The sequence below is a fragment of the Natrix helvetica genome (assembly GCF_964273705.1).
Source record: "Natrix helvetica genome assembly, chromosome: 13".
Classification (NCBI taxonomy): domain Eukaryota; kingdom Metazoa; phylum Chordata; class Lepidosauria; order Squamata; family Natricidae; genus Natrix; species Natrix helvetica.
The window spans coordinates 14,046,410-14,068,016 of NC_138557.1; the positions used below are offsets into that span (position 1 = coordinate 14,046,410).

Below are 21,607 nucleotides of genomic sequence, written 5' to 3' on the forward strand. Positions count from 1 at the left end.
CACAGCACAACAGAAAATCAGGGATCACTTTTGGCATTTTTCCGCTCCAGAAGATTTAGTCTCAAAGTCTGTCTTGTCATTAAGACATTAAGAGCAACACATCCTCAAAATGTTGGAAATGTAAACAGTCACCAGGCACTTACTATCACATGTGGTGGGCCTGTCAAAAACCAAGGAGATTTTGGTTACAAATTCAGATGTGGCTAGAAAAAATGGTTGGGCAACATAGAATTCAAGCCAGATTTATTTCTGCTAGGTATTATTACAGAAGGCTATAGCAAAGGGTCAATATACCTAATATTTCACATCCTAATAGCAGCGAGAATGGTGTATGCCCAGCAATGGAAAAGTGAAAATACCCCCTTTTAAAGGAGATAATAAGGAAGATATTAACAAGTGCAGAAATGGATAGACTAACATTAGAATTAAAAAAAACAAAGGAGAGACAGAATGGAATAGATTTTATCAATGGCTGGAAACACGAGGTGGGAGTTGGAACACGAAAAAATTAGGCTAAGTAGACCTTATTGTCCTATAAATTGGGTTTGTTTTTTGAATATGTATTTAATTTCTTCTTAACTTTCGGGATGTGTGTTTTTTTAAGGTTGTACGCCACCCTGAGTCCTTTGGGAGAAGGGCGGCATATAAATCCAAACAAACAAACAGACAAACCTCAAATTATATATATATATATATATATATATATATATATATATATATATATATATATATATATATATATATATATATATATATATATATATATATATATATATATATATATATATATATATATAATGAATACGTTGGTCAAAAATAATTGTATAAGACTAGAACTGTGTAAGTAGTATATATGTTATTCGTCTTTCACTTTCTATGGCAGATGCAATGCCAGGGCGATCACACTCTGCTCGATATACTTATATGCAAATAATAATAAAAACATTATTTTTTTAAAAAAAAAGACATTAAGAGCCCTGATGGTGCAGTGGTTAGAATTGCAGTATTGCAGGCTGAGTCATTGCTCACTGCCAGGGGTTCAATCCTGACTGGCTCAAGGTTGACTCAGCCTTACATCCTTCTGAGGCCGGTAAAAATGAGGACCCAGATTGTTGGGGGCAAGAGGCTGACTCTTTTACCAGGGTAGGTAAAAATTGATGGTTTTTAAAATAAAAAAAAATCAGATTTTTAAAAATATTTTAAATCAGATTTGTTTCAATTTTTCTCAAATTTATTTTAATGAAATGCTTTTGGAGTAAAAATCTAAAGATAGTTCCCTCCCCCTGGAAACAGGCAATTGATCACAAACTGGGGCTCTCACCGTTATTCTTAATGTCCCTAGGCTTTGATCAAGCAATTAATAGAATGAAAGACATGGAGTTCCAAGAAGAATTAAATAGGTTGCCTCTCCACAGTAGGGACAGAATCAAACAGGGTGTGTGGGAATCGGCAAGATATCTAAATGACCTGATCTTCCCAAAACAAAGGATAGCTTTCTTCAGAGCCAGGTTTAACATTCTCCCTTCAGCACTCCTCCAGGGCAGGTATAAGAGAACACCTATAGCAGAATGGGTTTGTATATGTGGTAAAGGAGAAGTGGAAGATATCTCACATGTTCTATTACACTGCGAGCTATACAGAGCTTGTAGGTCTGCACATATTCTCCCCTTATTAGAGAGATTGCCAAGGAGGGCAGACAATTTTTATCTAGGCTTTCTCCTCCAGGACACTAACCTGGTTACCACGTATGCAGTGGCGAAGTTCTGTGCTGCTGCAATGTCCATAAGAAAAAAAAATTGGCTACAGAAATATAGTTGTCATCTTGTACCAATTATTTGGACATATCTCTAACAATTTCTGGACCATTGTATTTACTCTCATTTACTCATCGGTTTTGCACCCAGGTAAACCAGGGAGTGACCTGAACAATTTGAGAACATGTATGTTATTATCCACTTTTAACGTCAATACTTTTTAATTATATCTTAATGTCAGTCCTTTTTAACACATTGTAAAAACTAATGTGTATTGCTGGTCTTTGACCGTAATTACTTACTATCTAAAGATCGTTTTCTATTTAAGATGTGTTAATCGTTTAGTTTATTCAGCATGCAATGGAGCTTAGTTATGCAGCATGAGGCTGTAGATTCTGCAATATTTACCTTTTTGGTAAACTCATTCAATGAATCCAAGCTCTGCAAGATGAGATAACGTGCACTCTAAACAGGAAACCTTCTTTTTGTTTGCAAATAATAATACGAAAGATTCTAACTACCAGAAAAAATGAGTCCTTACATTAAAAGAGCGCCTGTCATTTCAGATCCATCCTGGCAGCACCTGCTAGCGGGCATCCACTCACCTGCTGCCATATCCCTCACCTTGTTATGTCCCTGCCGCATCACCAGCTGCCCCATTAAAGTGAATGGGACGGTCCGTGAGTCAACAGCAGGTCAGAGAAGGAGCTGGTGCGGGACTGAGATGACAGTTGCTCTTTAAAAATTATGATTTAAATCGAGTTGATTTAAGTGATGATTTTTTGCTAGTGATTTGATTTAAATCAAATCCACCCTGCTGTAAACCACTTAGAAGGGGTTGTAAATCACTGAAGCCCAATATAAGTCTTAAGTACTAAGTGTTACTGCCAAAGACATCTCGGCCATTCAGTTTATGCTGCTGGAGCCTCTTTGAAAACAATTTGATTTGAGTTTCTCTCCTATACTGAAATGTCTTCTCAGCATCGTGAGAATTCAGATCCTTGAACTATGGCAGTCTTCCTACGAATTGAACCAGGCCTTCCTAAGATTCATTTCCTACGTTTATCAGTTCAGATCAGTGGTGGGATTCAGACGGTTCGCACCTATTTGGGAGAACCGGTTGTTAACTTTCTAAGCAGTTCGGAGAACCGGTTGTTGGAAGAAATCTCCTTTTGGTTTTTCCCCCCATTTTGCAGGGCTAATTCTGTAAGGAAGGCAGGAAGGAAACATTCCGGTGTTGTTTCTAGCCTAATCTTTATTGCCCTGCTTACAGAAACTGCCTCTCCGCTTAAACTAAGGTGAAGCGCCCATCGACGTGAGTGATGTTGAGTTGGTCACGCCCACCTGGTCACATGACTACCGAGCACCGCCTACCCAGCTGGTTATTAAGGCAGAGAACCGGTTGTTAAATTATTTGAATCCCACCACTGGATCTGATGCTCGGACCTTTTTCCCCCCTTCGTTTTTACCGGCAAGACCTAGAATAAACACGATTCCTTGGCCTGCTGGGCTCTTCACCACCATCTCTCTGCCGTCAGATCACCAAGCCTCAATGCCAATGTTTAGGCAGAACAGCCATAGAAACAAATTTAGAAAAGAAAGGGGTTGGGGGAAGGACAGAGAAGAAAAAAGCACATCCATAGAAGCACTGGCGTTTCTTGGCAGTGAGATGCTCTTACAATATGTACTCATCTCTCTTAAAACTTTTCCATACTGAGTACCCCCGTACAGTAAATACTGCCAGGGATTTTTATGAGGGTTAAATTTTCTACAACGCCCTTACAGCCCTATTTCTCTACTCTTAAAAGACTATTTCTTCACTGGATAGAAGCCACAAAAAACTGCTCAGAGAAATGAACAAATCTTGCCACTAGGTGTCGCTGTGAACTGGTGATGGCTGAGCTTTATTGAGTAACCAGTTAGCTTCCACCTACATCCGTGATGGAGAACCTGTGGCAGGTAAGAGCCCTCTCTGCGGGCATGCGAGCCATCACCCCAGCTCAGCACCACCACACAAGCACGCGCACCTCTCTCTGGTCCCCATGCATGCGCGGGGTGTATGCATGTGGGGGGGGACTGTTACGTGCATGTGTAGGGGGGAAGGTCAGGGGGGGTGTCACCAGCCATGCATTATGGGTGCAATGCAATGACAAAAAGGTTAGCCATCACTGACCTAGATAAACCCTGGACTCCACAATTGACCCCCTTTCACCTTTCTATCAGTGTCTTAACATTTCTCCCTTTATTTTTCCCTTCGTCACTAAAAGCTCAGTTTATTTGTTTGCTTTTAACGTTGCTCCATTGACCTGAATCCTTCCTTCTTTCTCATGCCAGGGATTGATTTTTGTGAGGACAAGGAACATGACATCTACTTTCAATAAAATTGCCAATACAGCTGTACAAATGAGGCTTGGTTAAGCTTAGAAAAGTCCGTGGCCATGGCCATAAAAGGTATTTAAAGGGGGGGGGGGTCTGGTAAAGAAAAGGTTGAGAACACCTACTTGTTCCTGCATCCTCAATCTGAGCCCCCAAACTCCGCCCTCCATTTCTGTGATTCTCTCTCTCACACACACCACTTCACAACGCATCCTCCAAACACCGCGGAATACCTCTACATCAGTGTTTCTCAACCTTGATGACTTGAAGTCCTGTGGACTTCAACTCCCAGAATCCCCCAGCCAGCTGGCTGAGGAATTCTGGGAGTTGAAGTCCACAGGAGTTCAAGTTGCCACGGTTGAGAAACACTGCTCTCCATAGTACCAGTTCCAGTAACAAGTGTTTCTCCATGTTTCCAATGAGTCAGATGCAAGTTAAAGTTCTGATTTAACAGATTAACAGAGTTGGGAGGGACCTTATAGGTCATCTAGTCCAACCCCTCCGCCCAAGCAGGAGACCCTATCCCAGCCCAGCTCCACTCTGCATGCACACACGCCTCCCGCTGGCCAGCTGATTTTTGGGGTCTCTGTCGCGCATGCATGGGGGGGCACATGCAGGGGATGTGTGTGCGCGAGTGCAGGGGGGAAACTCGCATTGCATTTTGGAGGTTTGCGTGCATGCACCGCACCCCGCGCCCCATTTTGAGCCTTGAAGGCTGCCTGCACCAACCTGGAAGCCAAAAATTGGTGGGGGACGCGCATGCAAGCAAGGATGGAGCGCATGCATGGGGATGTTCACATTGCATGGGGGGGGGGACACGTGCGCTTAGGGCATTCAGAACCAAAAAAGTTTGCCATCACTGTCCTACACCATTTCTGACAGATGGAAATCCAGTCTGTGCAAGTTCTCCTTACAACAAAGAAGCCCTTTGTGATCTTGACTCACACACACACTTTGAATTGCTGTTGAAGTCCTGATTTGGGGGGAGGGGAGCAGAAGTGGGGTGGGGGAGTTGCTGAGAAATGAAAGACAAATTTAGGAAAGAAAATACAAGTAATTCTGACTTCCTACCACCATGGAGCTCAATATTGCTGCTATTAAGCTAGGCAGCTGTTTCATGGGCCGCGCCCCAATTTACGAACTTTTGGCCATGATTGTTACGTGAATCGCTGCAGTGATTAAGTGAACACACAGTCATTAAGCGAATCTGGCTTCCCCCATTGACTTGGCTAGTCAGAAGCCAGCTGGGAAGGTCAACAAATGGTGATTACATAAGCCCCAGGACACTGCAACCGTCATAAATACAGGTCTGTTTCTATGCACCCCAAATTTTGAACCCGTGGGGATGCTGCAGTCATCGTAAATGTGAGAAGTGGTCATAACTCCATTTTATCAGTGCGGTTGTAACGTCCAGCAGTCATTAAAGGAATGATTGCAACTCAAGGACTACCTGTTCTGAGGGAGAACATGGGAGGGAAGAGGCTTGCAGAAGTCCAAAGACCAGAGAGAGTTTAAGAAGAGATTATCACTTTGATTTGAATTTGTTGTCTTGCAAAAATCTCAGGGCACTCGTTGCCATAGGCAGGTGCGGATTTCATTCTTCATGGCTCTGTGATAAGGAGGCAGTTCTTAATAATGGTATAACAAGAGTTAGAAGGGACTTTGGATCAAGAAACCCTACATCCTTCCAGACAACTGGCAGTCCGTTCACTTCTTAATGCCTCCAGTGTTGGAACATCCGTGACTTCTGAAGACAACCCATTCTACTTGATTGATCTCTCCCCAGGTATAGTTGACAAAGTGAGGAAAGCCTGTGGCTTAGAGGTTAATACATCTACCTAATATGTAAACAGTCTGGGTCCAAATCCCAGAAGGGTATGGCTAGCTGACGAGATATAAATAGCTTGAAATAGATCTATACTAGATGCAGTGGCTAAGGCGCTGAGCTTGTTGACCAGAAGGCGGTTCGAATCCCTAGCACCACATAATGGAGTGAGCTCCCATTACTTGTCCTAGCTTTTGCCAACCTAGCAATTCGAAAGCACATACAAATGCAAGTAGAAAAATGGGAACCACCTTTGGTGGGAAGGGAACTGGGTTCCGTGCGCCTTCGGCGTTTAGCCATGCTGGCCACATGACCACAGAGACTTTTTCGGACAGAGCTGGCTCTTCGGCTTTGAAACAGAGATGAGCACTGCCCCATAGACCTCTCGGGGGAAGCACATATGTGCGAGGGGAATCTTTACCTTCAGTATATCTTTATTTCTTCGTCAGTAACCATAATTTTTCTATCCATTGCTTCTTGTCCTGCCTTCAAGTGTTTTGAAGAATAAGTTGACTCCCTCTTCTTTGTGACAGCCCCTGAAATATTGGAACATTGCTATCATTTCACCCCTAGTACTTCTTTTCACCAGACTTAAAAGTAAAGGTTCCCCTCACACATATGTGCTAGTCGTTCCTGACTCTAGGGGGCGGTGCTCATCTCCGTTTCAAAGCCAAAGAGCCAGCGCTGTCTGAAGATGTCTCTGTGGTCATGTGGCCAGCATGATTCAATGCCGAAGGTGTACGGAACGCTGTTACCTTCCCACCAAAGGTGGTTCCTATTTTTCTACTTGCATTTTTATGTGCTTTCGAGCTGCTAGGTTGGCAGAAGCTGGGACAATTAACGGGAGCTCACTCCATTATGCGGCGCTAGGGATTCAAACTGTCAAACTGCCAACCTTCTGATTGACCAGTTCAGCGCCTTAGCCACTGAGACACTGCGCCCCTATATCACCAGACATACCCAATTCCTGCACTTTCCTCCCTGCCGTTAATTCTTCTTATCATTGTGCTTTTATTAAATCCTGCAGGAAACACTCCATTTTTTTTCTCCAGCTCCTGGCCAGAGATTTCTTGCTATTTTCTCTGTGTCCCTCTTGAACGTTACACATGGAAATCTCAGCAGAAAAGGCCCATTTTTACCAGAGCTTTGATCCACTGCCTGTTGGCCTCCGATTGCCTTGGTGCACTGTAATTAAAATGCCAACTCCCTTGAGCATTCATGACTCAGCAGAGAGATTGGAAGGACGACTTTAGAACAATAAAGATAATAAGAGGGAGGGGAAGGGAATTAGAGACGCAGGAAAATTGCTCCATCAAAAGAGCAAAGGCACCCGTTACTCAATATTAAAATGGGACCGAGGGGGAGGGCTAGCAATTCCAGACTCGCATCAAAATGCTTTCAACTCGAGAATTTGAGAAAAGAAATCTGGCACTTGAGAGCAACTGCCTGCTTTGCAGTTATTGCAAAATTTTCCTTGTCCCCCCCAACCGTTGAGATTTTTATACAAAATTTTATCTCCAAATGTTTACGTTTGCTTTGGGAGGCTAATACACCATCTTCTATGACCACCAACTGAATGACAATTGTTAAACATTAGCATGGGTCAATTGATGTAAACGTAAAGATTCTCCCTGCACATATGTGCTAGGCATTCCTGACTCTAGGGGGCGGTGCTCATCTCTGTTTCTAAGCCAAAGAGCCAGCGCTGTCCAAAGACGTCTCTGTGGTCACGGCAACAGTACGGAATGCTGTTACCTTCCCACCAAAAGTGATTCCTATTTTTCTACTTGCATTTTTACGTGCTTTCAAACTGCTAGGTTGGCAGAAGCTGGGACAAGTAACGGGAGCTCACTCCGTTACGTGGCGCTAGGGATTCGAACCGCTGAACTGCCGACCTAATTGACAAGCTCAGCATCTTAGCCACTGCTTTGTTGTTGTTGTTAGTTGCGAAGTCATGTCTGATCCATCACGATCCCATGGACAATGTTCCTCAAGGCCTTCTTGTCCTCTACCATTCTCTGGAGTCGCTTTAAGCTCAAGCCTACTGCTTCGTTGACTCCATCAAGCCACCTCGTTCTGTGTCATCCCCTTCTTCTTCTTTTGCCCTCCATCGTTCCCAGCATGAGGCTCTTCTCCAGGGAGTCCTTCCTTCTCATTAGGTGGCCAAAGTCTTTGAGTTTCCTCTTCAGGATCTGGCCTTCCAAAGAGCAGTCAGGGTTGATCTCCTCTAGGACTGACCGGATGGATCGCCTTGCAGTCCAAGGGACTCGCAGGGGTCTTCTCCAGCCCCAGAGTTCAAAGGCCTCCATTCTTTGGCGCTCAGGAACCACCACTATTAACAATTATTAACAGAGATACCAAAGAGCCCTTGGTGAATATTTGTAGGCTTAAATAATATTGAGAGAAGGTCGAAGATTGGATTCATAGAAGAGAATTTTGAAGGAATTTCTTGAAGCAAATCTGAGTATAAACTGGCCGTGTCGGAAAGTTGCTTTTTCATGAGGCAGCTGGACTTTGTTTTTTCTTGAAGACGTTTCACTTCTCATCCAAGAAGCTTCTTTGGATAGAAAAAGCACCTTTGGGACAATCATGAGCTGGGTGACCGAGAATCTCCATAGACATAAACTGGGGGTAGTTTCTCAGATCATCCCCTGGGGATATCATCTGCATTAATTGAGATTAATTGAGAGATTCAACCTAGAAATAAGGAGGGGGTCATGCTATTCTCCAAAGCACCCGAAGGCCAGACAAGGAACAATGGATGGAAACTGACCAAGGAGAGATTCAACCTGGAAATAAAGAGGAACTTTCTGACAGTGAGACCAATCAACCCATGGAACAGAAGTTGTCTTTGGAAGTTGTGGGAGCTTCATCACTTGAGACTTTCAAGAAGAGAATGGATTGCCATTTATCAGAAATGGTGTGGGGTCTCCTGCTTGAGAGGGGGGGTTGGACTAGATGACCTACAAGGTCCCTTCCAACTCTGTTAATCTGTTAATCAACTTTGCTTGTCAGGAGCCACAAGGTCACCAATGGCGATAACATGACCCCAGGATGCTGCAACTGTCATAAACACAGTTGCCAAGTGCTCAAATTTTGAACACATAACCATTGGGGAGGGTGTATACTGTAATGGTCGTAAGCATGAAGACTGGTCATAAGTCACTTTTATCAGTGTTCTTGCAACTTTGAATGGTGGCCAAATGAATAGTTGGAAGTCAAGTATTTTGGACAGGTAATCCTTGATGTACGGCCACAACTGAGCATGGAATATATGTGTGTGAGTGAGAAATTTGTTGAGTGAGTTTTGTCGCGGCTTTACCATTTTTCTTGCCACATGTGTTAAGTGAATCAGTGCAATGATTAAATGAGGTTGTTAAGTGAATCCGGTTTCCCCATTGACTTTGCTCGGCAGAAGTTCCCCAAAACATGGTCACATGAGTCAGGGGTGGGATTCAGCCGGTTTGGACTGGTTTGGGTGAACCGGATGTTACTTTTAATCTGGTTCGCTGAACCAACAGTTGCAATGACTGGCTGGCCCCACCCACTCCTCCCCTCCCCTCCCAGAAGTGTCCACGCAGCCCGTTTTGGATGTGAGTGCAGGGCTCATGCAGAGGCTCTGGGAGGGTGAAAAAAAGGGCCTCCCAGAAGTTCTAGAAGTCCAGAAACGAGCCCATTTCCAGCTTCCGGAGGGCCTCCGGAGCCCAGGGGAGGCCATTTTCTCCCTCCCAGAGGCTTGAAGAAAGCCTCTGGAGCCTGGGAAGGGCGAAAATGCCCTCCCCGCCATGGTGCAGGAGGCTGAGTAGGCCACGCCCACCCTTGCACATGACTCTGGGACGCTGCAACCGTCATAAATAGGAACCAGTGGTCAAGCATTTGAATGTAAATTGTGGTACATGTGGGAAATGGTCCTAAGTCACTTTTTTCAGTGCCGTTGTCACTAAATGAACCGTTGTAAGTCGAGGACTATCCGTAGTGTGATAAATTATTTGGCATCCCAAACAACTCCTGTTGGTAGCAAACTAATTCTGATGACCCTGGCTTCCTTTCTCTTAGGTCAGGGGTGTCCAAAGTTGGGAACTTTAAGACTTGTGGACTTCAACTCCCAGAATTCCCCAGCCTGGGGAATTCTGGGAGTTGAAGTCCACAAGTCTTAAAGTTCCCAACTTTGGACACCCCTGACTTAGGTGCTGTGTGTGGGGACAGAGGTTGCAGTGCGCTTACTTCAGCAGAAATATCTCTAGATAAAATTTAGCAGGGAGAGGACTTGGCTGGCTAACGAGGGAAGGTCATCGTGACCAGAGAGTTACAGGACTGATCAACCAGAATTTATCCAGACCAACAATTGCAATTTAACGGGTTTAACAGATTAACAGAGTTGGAAGGGACCTTGTAGGTCATCTAGTCCAACCCCCCCAGCTCAAGCAGGAGACCCCACGCCATTTCTGATAAATGGCAATCCATTCTCTTCTTGAAAGTCTCAAGTGATGAAGCTCCCACAACTTCCAAAGACAACTTCTGTTCCAGGGGTTGATTGCTCTCACTGTCAGAAAGTTCCTCTTTATTTCCATGTTGAATCACTCCTTGGTCAGTTTCCATCCATTGCTCCTTGTCTGGCTCTCGGGTGCTTTGGAAAATAACTTGGAACATGCTATCCTGTCTCCCCTGGTCCTTCTCTTTCCTAGACCAGCCATGCCCAGTTCCTGCAACCGTTCATCGTGTGTTTTAGCCTCCAGTCCCTTCATCATCCTGGTTCCTCTTCTCTTCTCTACACTTTTTCTAGAGTCTCAACAACTTTTTTATAGTGTGGTGACAAAACCTGGATGCAGTATTCTAAGATGTGATCTTACTAAGGCTTTATAGAGTGGTATTAGTACATCCCTTGAACAGTTTCCATCCATTATTCCTTGTCTAGCTGTTGGGTGCTTTGGAGAATAGCTTGACCCCCTCCTCCTCTCTGTGGCAGCCCCTCAAACATTGGACGACTGCTATCATGTCTCCCCTGGTCCTTCCCTTCTCTAGACTAGCCATGGCCAGTTCCTGTCCATCGTATGTTTTAGCCTCCAGTCCCCTAATCCTCCTGGTTGCTCTTCTCTGTACTTTTTCTAGAGTCTCAACATCTTTTTATAGTGTGGTGACCAAAACCGGATGCAGTATTTTAGGTGTGGTCTTACTAAGGCTTCATAGAGTGCTATTAGTAGTTCACTTGATCTTGATTTTATTTCTCTGTTAATGCAATTTAGGATTGCATTGGCTTTTTTGGCTGCCGCTGCACACTAAAGCTTTATAGGGGTTTTTTTAATACCTCACTTGATCAGTTTCCATCCATTATACCTTGTCTTGCCTTCAGGTGCCTTGGCAAATAGCTTGATACCCTCCTCTCTGTGGCAACCTCTCAAATATTGGAAGACTGCTCTCCTGTCTTCTTCTCTTCACTAGACTCGCCATGCCCAGTTCCTGCAACCGTTCTCCATATGTTTTATCCTCCAGTCCCCTAATCCTCCTGCTTGCTCTTCTCTGCACATTTTTCTAGAGTCTCAACATCTTTTTATAGTGTGGGGACCAAAGTGGCTTTACTTGAATGTGTGCTTCACTTAACAACTGCCGTGATTTACTTAACAACCATGGCAAAAAAAATAGTTGATAAAATTGGGCACTAGTCATTTAACAACAGCCTTGCTTAGCGAAACAGAAATTCTGATTCAATTGTGGTCATGTGTCTAGAACTGCCTGTTCTTGAAGGGCTGTGAAAGAAGATTCTGTGGTAGACCGGCTACCCTTTGCTGTTTCCTTTGAGGCAACTACCAGATCACGCAGGAATCTGTTACGTCAAATGGTCCTAGTGAAAAATGACCAGATATGGAGCCTCTGTTCTACTTCCCGGCTTGCAATTGTAAGATATTCCGACAGCCTCTTGGCTCAGGAGTGGCTTTGAATGCTAAAAATAATCCCACAAGGTCTACCTGAAAGGCTGACTTCCTCCTTAATTAGGCTTGTTGGTGAACTAAGCATCACACTTACGGTGAGTAGGGTAAGTGAAGCCCTGGAGTTGGAGCCGGGTTAAGTGGGTGGATTGGGAGGTTTCTTCCTAATATCCAGAGAGATGTCCCAGGAACTGATTTTTTGTTGCTACCCGAATTCAGTTTAATGGTGGGATTAAAGCAATGAACTATAAAACAGGTGATCCTGAGTTCTAGTCTTCCTTCCTTGGTGGGGAAGTGGTTACAATGCAGTTGTTGTTCTTAGTTGCGAAGTCGTGTCTGACCCATCGTGACCCCATGGACAACGTTCCTCCAGGCCTTCCTGTCCTCTACCATCCCCCAGAGTCCATTTAAGCTCACGCCAGCTACTTCAGTGACTCTATCCAGCCATCTCATTCTCTGTTGTCCCCTTCTTCTTCTGCCCTCCATCATTCCCAGCATGAGGCTCTTCTCTAGGGAGTCCTTCCTTCTCATTAGGTGGCCAAAGGATTTGAGTTTCCTCTTCAGGATCTGGCCTACTGAAGAGCAGTCAGGATTGATCTTCTCTAGGACTGACCGGTTGGATGGCCTTGCAGTCTAAGGGACTCTGCAAGAGTCTTCTCCAGCACCACACTTCAATACACTATAGTATTGCAGGTTAATTCGCTGCTGACTGCCAGGAGTTCAGTCCTGACCAGCTCAAGGTTGACTCAGCCTTCCCTCCTGCCGAGGTGGGTAAAATGAGGACCCAGATTGTTGGGGGCAAGAGGCTGACTCTGTAAACTGCTTAGAGAGGGCTGGAAAGCACTGTGAAGCAGTATATACATCTAAGGGTATTGCTATTCTCCCCATCCACCCATCCATCCATCCATCCATCCATCCATCCATGGTGTGCAGTGGTTAGTAAAGTTACCAGCAGTATATCAGGCTAATTCTGCCAACTGCCAGCAGTTCGATCCTAACTGGCTCAAGGTTGACTCAACCTTCCATTCTTCCGAGGTGGGTCAAATGAGGACCCAGATTGTTGGGGGCAAGAGGCTGACTCTGCAAACCACTTAGAGAGGGTTGTAAAGCACTGCAAAGTGATATATAAGTCTAAGTACTACAGCTAATATCCTTCCTTCCTTCTCTCCCGTGGTTATAAGGCAGTACTGCAGGCTAATTCTGCCTGCTGCCAGCAGTTCGATCCTGACCAGCTCAAGGTTGACTCAGCCTTCCAACCTTCCAAGGTCGGTAAAATGAGGAACCAGATTGTTGGGGGCAAATAGGCTGACTCTATAAACCGCTTAGAGAGGGCTGTAAAGCACTGTGAAGCGGTATATAAGTCTAAGTGCTATTGCTTTAGGGAATGAAAGCTGCCTGGGTGACTTTGGGCCAGTCTCTTTCTCTTACGATTGTCACTTTGAGTTGATAAGTGTGTGAGTCTGTGTTTTAAATAAAAAGCAAGATAAAAATCTAATAATGTCAAGATGAGTTAACCAGAGAAGAAAGAACAGGTTGTCCTTGACTTAAATCCACAGTTAAGGACAGAAACTTTCATCAGTAATCAGGATGGCCGCTGTTGGAAAAAATAAGAGGGGGGAACAGTATGTACACTCAAATACAGGTGGCATATAAATGCGACAATTAAGGTGGGCTGTTCCATTCCCACCTCATCCGCAAGCCCAAACTGTGAAGGTTTGAAGTTACACCTTCTAAACCATCTGAAGCAGAGAAACTATTTGGGGAGTTTAGGAAATGACAAGCTCTTAGATCAGGAGCCTCCAACCTTGGCAACTTTAAGACTTGTGGACTTCAACTCCCAGAGTTCCTCAGCCAGCGAGACCCCTGTCTTAGATGGTAAGTGGTGATTTTTTTTTAAAGAGACCTTCGTAAGAGCTGCTTTGTTTCCCAAGTCAAAATGGAGCAAGCGGAATCTTGACCATGAATGCTGGGTGGCTGGGACCAGGCGTGAACGAAGAAAAAATCTTGCAAATTCCAAATATTTGTGGATTGCTGTAACACCATATTTACTGACCAGAAAGACACACTTGTGTCATTTCATGGATCAATCGTGCTTCCAAATCCAGATGTGATATCCCACCTGTTGGCAACGGAATTATTCGAGATTGGGATTTTAAGCGCGAGTCCTCTGACCAACCATTGTTGTTGTTAGTTGTAAAGTCGTGTCCAACCCATTGCGACCCCATGGACAACGTTCCTCCAGTCCTTCCTGTCCTCTACCATCCTCTGGAGTCCATTTAAGCTCAGACTGACTCCTTCGGTGACTCCATCCAGCCACCTCATTCTCTGCCGTCCCCTTCTTCTTTTGCCCTCCATCTTTCCCAGCATGAGGCTCTTCTCCAGGGAGTCCTTCCTTCTCATTAGGTGGCCAAAGGATTTGAGTTTCCTCTTCAGGATCTGGCCTTCTAAAGAGCAGTCAGGGTGGATCTCCTCTAGGACTGACCGGTTGGATTGCCTTGCAGTCTAAGGGACTCTGCAAGAGTCTTCTCCAGCACCAGAGTTCAAAGGCCTCCATTCTTTGGCGCTCAGCCTTTCTTATGGTCCAAACTTCACAGCCTTCCATTGCAACTGGGGAAACCAACCTTTAACACCTCGCTTACAGGAGCAAGGCCAAGATATCTCTGAGCATGTCAGGAGTGCATTGTTCCAGGAAGTCCCTGATCTGCCCCTGCGGCTCTATTCTCCTTATCAGGAGAAAAACGAATTCCAAGGACAGCCCCCACCCCGCCCCGCCCCGCCCCCAACCTCAGCCTGCCTTCCACTTCTCTGGCTGCCCAGCTGGGAACCATGGGAGCTGAAGTCCCACACCTCTGGCGGAGAAAGCAGAAGACGTCAGTCTTTTCCCCGCGCCGCCCCTCCCTTCCGAGGAGAGGGGTGTGTCCTGGGCGCCCCCTGCCATTGGCCAAGGCCGTAGCAGGGAAGCGAACTCTGCCCTCGGATTGGCTGCGGCGCGTTCGGCGAGCTGAGCCAGCTGCTGGCTTCGCTCTCGGCCGCGCCAGTTGCAGCAGAGGCGGCTGTGGCGGCGCCGGGAGACACCGGGGCGAAAGCGGTCGCGAGCCGAGGACGCCGGTCGCCTGGACGCGGTGAGTGGGGAGGGGGTGGAGGTATTGCACGCTCTCTCCCCCCGGCGGAATCAAGGGACGGGCGAGGGGCCGCGGCTGCCCTCCGTCCTCCTTTCCTTGGACCACCCATCAATGAAACGGGCATCGCCAAGTTGGGACCTGCTTCCCCCTCCGCTTATTTGCTGCAGCGGCTTTCTGAGAAGCCCCCTCCCATCCCTCTGCCACATAGTTTCCCCCTCCCTTTCTCCCACCCCCACTGGCTTTCTGAGAAGCCCCCTCCCATCCGTCTCCTCCATAGTGCTTCTCCCTCCCTTTCTCCCACCCCCTGGCTTTCTCAGAAGCCCCCTCCCACCCGTCTCCTCCATAGTGCTTCTCCCTCCCTTTCTCCCACCCCGTGGCTTTCTCAAAAGCCCCCTCCCATCCCACTCTTCCATACTTTCCCCCTCCCCTTCTCCCACCCCCCTGGCTTTCTGAGAAGCCCCCTCCCACCCGTCTCCTCCATAGTTCCCTCCGCCTCCCTTTCTTCCCCCCTCCCACTGGCTTTCTGAGAAGCCCCCTCCCATCCCACTCTTCCATAGTTTCCCCCTCCCCTTCTCCCCCCCTGGCTTTCTGAGAAGATCCCTTCTATCCCCAATTAATTCCGACTGGTGATTCCCCCCCCCCCACACACACACTTTTTGAGGAGGTGGGAGATCCAAGCCCCGTGGAGGCCCTCAACTCTTCATCCCCAAGCACCCTCGTCCCCTCCCCACCAGCCCATCCCCTCTTCTTCTAGGAAGGGGAGACATTCTTGCTCCAAACCCCTCCAGGTCTGAGCTGCTCCCTTAGCTCCTCCTTGCCTATTTCAACTCCCCCCTCCCCAGAAAAAAACCTCCATTTAATATCCATTCATGTGGGGAAAAACATCCCCCGAAACTTATCTCCAGGACCTCTGTGTGGATCGCCTTCATTTCCCCTTGGTCTGCCTTGCAGGGTTGTTGTAAATTAGAGCATCCACGTGTCATCCTTTTGATGGGTCAGAGCTATTGTGGCTCAACCGATCCCTTCTGGGAGATTCCCATTCCGTGTCCACCTGTTTCTCTGGTTTTTTTAAAGAAAGAAACAGAATATAGAATCATAGGGCTGGAGGGGACTTGGAGGTCATCTAGTCCAACCCGCTCACTCGAGCAGGATACCATATTCTGAACAAACATCACTCTGCTTCCCCCCCCCCCCCCAGCCCAGTGGTTTATTTGGGGGATGTCTTCCAACTCAAAACATGGCCATTATCTTCTTCTGTTCTGCCAGTTGGCTTTTTCCCCAATTTTTTGGATAATTCTGAGCCTCTCCGTCCTTCAGCTCTGTCTGTGATTTCCGCTGGCCACTGGATGCAGCTTCTCAAACATTGCTCAGAGCTCCTTAGCTGCATCCAATGTTCATGTCCTTTGCAATACATCCTGCAATTATGAAACTGGGCTTCTTATCTTGGATCAGAATAGCAGAGTTGGAAGGGACTTTGAAGGTCATCTAGTCAAACCCCCTGCTCAAGCAGCAGATCCTACACCCTTCTAGACAAGTGGCTGTCCAGTCTCTTCTTAAAAACCCCCAGGCATGGAGCACCTACAACTTCTGAAGCCGAGCTGTTCCACTGGTTTATTATTCTCACTGTTAGGAAATTTTTCCATAGTTCTTGGTTGCTTCTCTCCTTTATTAGTTTCCATCGATTGTTTCTTATCTTGCCTTCTGGTGCTTTGAAAAATAAATTGACCCCCTCTTCTTTGTGGCAGCCCCTCAAATATTGGAAGACTGCTATCATGTCACCCCTCATCCTTCTTTTCACAAGATTAAACATAATCAATTCTTGAAACTGATTGGCTTGATGGCATTAAGGCTAAGGAGATCAACTTTCAGGGTAGATCTATGTAACTCTCAGTTCTAGCTTGCTTTTCTCCATGATTAGTTTCCATCCATTGAATCTTATCTTGCCTTCTGGTGCTTTGGAAAATAAGATGACCCCCTCCTCTCTGTGGCAACCCCCCAAATATTAGAAGACTGCTATCAAGTCTCCCCTAGTCCTTCTTTTCACTAGACTGGACATACCCAATTTCTGTAACTGTGCTTCTATGTTACATCCTTGTTGCTCTTCTCTGCACTCTTTCTAGAGTCTCCACATCTTTATTGTAGCGTGACCAAAACTGGGTGCAGTATTCTAGGTGTGGCCGCATTAAGGCTTCATAAAGTAGTACTGATATTTCTGCTTCATTGGGAATTTCATTGTTCTGAATAACTAATTGAAGCTACTTCCTTCTCCCAAAACAAACATATTATTTAAGTTGTCCTAAAAATCCAACCAACCACCACCACCCAAAAACATTAAAAGCAAGACAAGATGAGGAGCCTACCTAGTTTTTAATCCCAGAGGAAAAAGAAAAAGAGGAAATTGAGAAGACAAATGTTTAAGAGCCCTTCCGTTTTCATAATTAGGGCTTAAAGTTAAAGGCTTACCAATTTCAAGGCAGTTTCATTTTCTTACCCATCCTACCTAAGAAGGTTTTTCCACCCAACAATAATTAACAACCTTGCTAACAAAATTACAAGGACTTTCACAGTTCTGTTAATAGATCATAAAATCTCTTCTGCAGACCTAGGCATCATTAAGGCAATGATTTGAAAAGTCCGTCTTATCAAATTAGAGATAAGGTGGATTGGAGCTTTAGAGAGTTGAGAGGCTGAGTCATCTCTTTCTGCCCAAACTGTAACAGTCCAGGATTTGATTCCAAAAACTCCCTGTGTACCAGCTGGGCAGCGTTTGTACCATAGCAGAATAACATAATGGCAGAAGGGAAGGGAAGATTGGAAGGGACCTTGAAGGTCTACTAGTCCAACCCCCTGCTCAAGGCAAGAATGGATGGCCAACTTTTGAAAACCTCCCTTGATGGAACATTCACAACGTCTGGAGACAAGTTGTTCCTCTGATTCTCATTGTCATTAGCCAGTCTTTTAATAGATGAACCGAGTCGGAAGGGACCTTGTAGGTCATGTAGTCCAACCCCCTGCTCAAGCAAGAGACCCCACATCATTTCTGACAGGTGGCAGTCCAGTCTCTTCTTGAAAGCCTCCAGGGATGAAGCTCCCACAACTTCTGAAGGCAACTTCTGTTCCTTTGGTTGATTGTTCTCACTGTCAGAAAATTCCTCCTTATTTCCAGGCTGAATCTCTCCTTGATCAGTTTCCATCCATTGTTCCTTGTTTGGCCTTCGGGTGCTTTGGAAAATAGCTTGACCCCCTCCTCTCTGTGGTGGCCCCTCAAATATTGGAAGACTCCTATCATGTCTCCCTTGGTCCATCTCTTCCCTAGACTAGCCATGCCCAGTTCCTGCAATCATTCTTCCTATGTTTTATCCTCCAGTCCCCTAATCCTCCTGGTTGCTCTTCTCTGTACTTTTTCTAGAGTCTCAACATATTTTTATAGTGTGGTGACCAAAACTGGATGCAGTACTCTTAAGTGTGGTCTTACTAAGGCTTTATAGAGTGGTATTGGTACCTCCCTTGATCAGTTTCCATCCATTATACCTTGTCTGTCCTTCAGGTGCCTTGGAAAACAGTTTGACCCCCTCCTCTCTGTGGCAGCCTCTTAAATATTGAAACACTGCTATCATGTCTCCCCTGGTCCTTCAAGATTAGGCTAAGCATGTATAATCTTGGTTGGTGCTTGGATGAGGCATTACTAAGAAACCTGGGGCTGTTGGCCTGACTGGAAAATGGAATACATTCCCAGAAAAAAAAGGGGGGGGGGGTCAAGAAAGACCTCTCCGTGTCTCAAAAGACCAAGGAGATGTTAAGTTTACCTTTTTGATCTAGAATGATGTGTGCACCATAAAGATGTATAATTCTGCTGGGTCATCCTATGTCAGCCAGATTGTTTCAAAAGCTTACAGAAATAATGTGTTTCAGGAGGGCCGGAGAAAAGCAGCTTCTGGTCAACTTTCAATATTTCCCTGTTTGATCCTCCATTATGCGAACTGGGGGTGGGGTGGGGTTGGACTAGAAGACCTCCAAGGTCCCTTCCAGCCTTACGATCCTAAAGCATGTTCTGTGTTCTCTCAGACCTAACTTGCTGGAGGGAAGGGATGCTAAATTCTGTTGCTGAGACATAAACATCCTTCCGTCCCTTGAATGTTTTCTCCTTTTGCAGAGGTGTTACGCAACAGGATCAATCCAATTTCAACCCAACATCCCCTCTGTTCCTTTTATCATTTCCGGACTAAACGTGTGCAGTTCTGTTTGGCAGGAAGATCTGGTTGACCAGTGTGAGAAGTGAGGAAGCTGCACTTCCTAGATGAATCCCCAAAGCTCATTTCCACGAGAAGGGATTCATTTTGAAATTCCAGTTGCTCTTGTCCTAAATACCCCCAATTCATCTTGGTGACAAGATGCTGTCAGATTTGGCTCAGATCTGGCCATGCAGCAGTCCCCACCGCCCTTCGCTCTGCTTTTTCAATCCTCGGTTTCTCTCCTCCCTCCCTCCTCCCCCTCTCTCTCACACACACACGCCTCCAGTGTGTTTCCTTTATCCATAAATTTCGTATTCATGCATCACCCTTGTATGTATGTATGTATGTATGTATGTATGTATGTAATATATAGGTTCATAATATACTGGGTTCAAATCCCAGTAAGGGTATGGCTAGCTGATGAGAGCTAATTAGCTCGAAATAGATCTATACTAGTCTCCCTTTATTTATTTATCAGTACAAATACAACACACACACACATATATATCTATATCTGTCTGTCGTCTGTATGTATGTATGTATGTATGTATGTATGTATGTATGTATAATTTTATTTAGTTTTTTTCTTTAACATACATAAGTACTTCGTGAATAGTGTATTGTCTGGGTCAATTTAAAGGTAAACGTTCCCCTCGCACATATGTCCTAGTTGTTCCCGACTCTAGGGGGTGGTGCTCATCTCCGTTTCAAAGCCGAAGAGCCAGCGCTGTCTGAAGACGTCTCTGTGGTCATTTGGCTGACATGACTAAACGCCAAAGGTGCACAGAACGCTGTTACCTTCCCACCAAAGGTGGTTCCTATATTTCTACTTGCATTTTTTACACGCTTTTGAACTGCTAGGTTGGCAGAAGCTGGGGCAAGGAACGGGAGCTCACTCAGTTACCCGGCCCTAGGGATTCGAACCATCGAACTGCCAACCTTTCTGATTGACAAGCTCAGTACCTTAGCCACTGAGCCACCGCTATAAATTTTATTTATAGTTTTTTTTCTTTAACATACATAAGTGCTTAGTGAACAGTGTATTGTCTGGGTCAATTTACTTTCTACATAATACGAATAACAATAGTAATACTATTCAGGTATACGTAGTAATAATCTTTCAACTTCTAACATTTATGTCTAAGTGGTAATTATAATATTTTATATAGCGGGGTACAACATCATATTTCCCCCATCTCTAATTTATACCCTTTATTTTCTAACTCTTAATCAATCAAATCCTATATTAAGAAGTATTCTATATCTATCTGTCATCTCTTGCTCTTTGTAGTATTTCAACTCTTCCTGACTTTTTGACCAACCTCCCTTGTTCTTCCCTTGGGATCTTAGATCTTCTGACATCACTTCTATTTAATCTAAGTATTTTGTCTGCTTCTCCATCTACCTCACTTTTTCCTGTAAGGTCTTTCCACCGGAATCTCCACTGGGTAACGGTTCCCCCACGTTCTTTACACGTCTCCTTCCTGCAATTTATCCAGAGTTATTCCCCATCCCGCCACATCTCCCTTTCCTCAAATGCTGTTTTTCCTACCAGGTTTGCAGTAGGGATCTGTCAAGCTGCTGTCGTTGCGAGCTTTTTCCTGAGCTTTGGAAGGGGAAATGTGCGCATTCCAGTGAATTGAAAGAGGGAATCTCAGGAAACCTTATGAATGTGCCGATCGGGTGGATGAAAGCAGAAAAAAGATCACAGGTTGTCCTCAGTTTATCGGCACGCTTGGGAATGGAACTCTGGGTGCTGAGCAAGGCAGTCGTTAAGTGAGTCACACCCATTTTGCAACTTTTCATGCCTCGGTTGTTCAGTGAATCACATGGTTGTTAAGCAAATTGGACTCCTCCCATTGAGTTTGCTACTCCAAAGCTAGCTGGGTAGGTCATAAATGGCGTTCATGTAACCCTGGGATGCTGCAACTGTTGTAAATTCAGGGACTCCTCGACTTACAACACCTCATTTGGTGACCATTCAAAGTTACAACTGCATTGAAAAACGTGACTTCGGACCTTCGCAATATCCTTACTATCGTGCGCCAGAAATCGGAAGAGCAGCCGCCGATGTGCACATACCAGTTCCCGGTATGCACATGTGCCCATGCGTGCGTGCACTCCCATTTCGGCACTCAGTGCTGAAAAGATTCACTAACATGCCCTACACCATTTCTGACAAATGGCACTTCAGTCTCTTCTTGAAAGCCTCCAGTGATGAAGCTCCCACAACTTCTGTTCCATGCGTTGATTGTTCTCACTGTCAGAAAATTTCTCCTTATTTCCAGGTTGAATCTCTCCTTGGTCAGCTTTCATCCATTATTCCTTCGGATGCTTTGGAGAATAGCTTGACTCCTTCCTCTCTGTGGCAGCC

General features: G+C 45.4%; 1 protein-coding gene across 1 annotated transcript in view; it reads left to right on the top strand.

Moving 5' to 3' along the window:
• Window positions 1–14,853: 14,853 nt before the first annotated feature.
• Window positions 14,854–21,607, top strand: part of ABAT (4-aminobutyrate aminotransferase) — a 65,417-nt gene continuing 58,663 nt past the window's right edge. Inside the window, exon 1 of the mRNA XM_081965973.1 lies at window positions 14,854–15,001. The gene's annotated coding sequence lies outside the window, so the exon portion shown is untranslated. The remainder of the gene's footprint in view (window positions 15,002–21,607) is intronic.